Here is a 1,526-nt window from a genome sequence, read left to right as displayed (position 1 = left end):
CGCCTCCTCCCTAGGCTGAATGGTCCAGCTCTTTCAGAGGTTCTTCCTGGCCTCACACACTGTCCTGGGATGCCTTTGAAGGACACTCTAGGGGAAACCACAGCTTCTGTGGCACTGTTTGCAAGTTAAGGTCCTGAGTAGGCCGAGGGTGCAGATGAAGTTGGCTCAGATGGGGTGAGGTGAGGATGAAGAGGAAGGAGCCCCAGGCCAGCCAAGCTCCAGTCCCCGGGAGTCAGTGGTCCTGGGGATTCCGTACTGTGGGATGCTGCGGGGACCAGTGGGGGTGCGGGAGGAGCTGGAGGACTTCTTTCCCTTCTTTGAAGCCCCCTCTTCTTTCCCCAGCCCCCATCCTCCTTTCTCTCTTCCTCTCTCTTTCAAATCTCCGTCTTTACTTCTTTCCTCTATTTCTATAAAACTTCTGTGCTGGGTAAGCTCTTGAATCGGGGGAAACAAATCAAGTTTAAATTCCTTAAAAACTAGCCAGACTTTCAACTTTTGGGGGCAGTGATTACTTCCTTCTGGAAAAAAAGAAAAATTGCCAGGACCAGTCACCTGGCAGGGAATTTTGGCTGCCTTGGGCAAGATTTATACCCGGCAGGTTATCAGCATCATTGGTATTGCTTCCTCCTTTCCTGGAGATGAGGGACCCAGAAGGAGAGGGAGAGAGAGAACGTCACCAACAGGACAACTTTCAGGAGTTGATACGTAATGCCCTGCAGGTGGAGAATTCCACGCACTGAACTTGACTTGAGTTGCTTGACTGTGATGGACAGGCAGGGTAGAGAGGCGGAGAGGAGCTGCTCTGAGGATGGATCGTTTTCCTATGGTCCACGTGCGAGTCACGGGGACCTGTTCCAGGTTGCCTCCAAGGGGACCTTTTGATGTTGTGTGGTGCTCGAAAAAGGGAGCCCAAGCTGAAAGCAGAGCAGTCCGAGGGTGGAGAGTGGGGTCCACATTTGAGTGGTTCCCTTTGAAGGACCCCAGTTTGCGGAATCTCCAGAGGACCCCTGGGACCCCCATCGGAGGGTCAGCTTTCACTAACTGCTAGGCTGGAGAGCAGGAGAGCTTGCCCCCAGATGGAACTGTTCTCTGGCTCAACTCTCCTCCCTGATCTCATCCCCTCCAAACCTGGCAGGACTCAAAATCACAGCCAGTGAATTGGGACAGGGGAGTCATGAGCCGAGAAGGACAGCAGAAGGGGCTTCACCTCCTAGAGCCTGGCTGCCTATCAGCCAGAGGAGGCCCCTTCCTCGGGAGCCCCCGACCCGCCCTCTCCCTGGGTCCTGGTCATCCATCAGTCCCTGTACCCTTCCCAGAGCCACAGGAGGAGGCACGTAACTCAGATGTATCCAAAAGACTTTTTTTTCTGCCAGGAACTGGCATTTTCGTGTAGACATCAGGCCTACAAGTCAGCTGGAGATGGCTCATTGTGGTGTCAGCAACACCATGGAAATCCCGTGCAGTGCTGTCTCTGGAAATTCTCTAAATACACGCTTGGGTCTGTCCCTCTGATCGCCCCACTGGTC

Source organism: Bos javanicus, chromosome 27 (genome assembly GCF_032452875.1).
Source record: "Bos javanicus breed banteng chromosome 27, ARS-OSU_banteng_1.0, whole genome shotgun sequence".
Lineage (NCBI taxonomy): Eukaryota > Metazoa > Chordata > Mammalia > Artiodactyla > Bovidae > Bos > Bos javanicus.
This window is presented reverse-complemented; position numbering follows the sequence as displayed.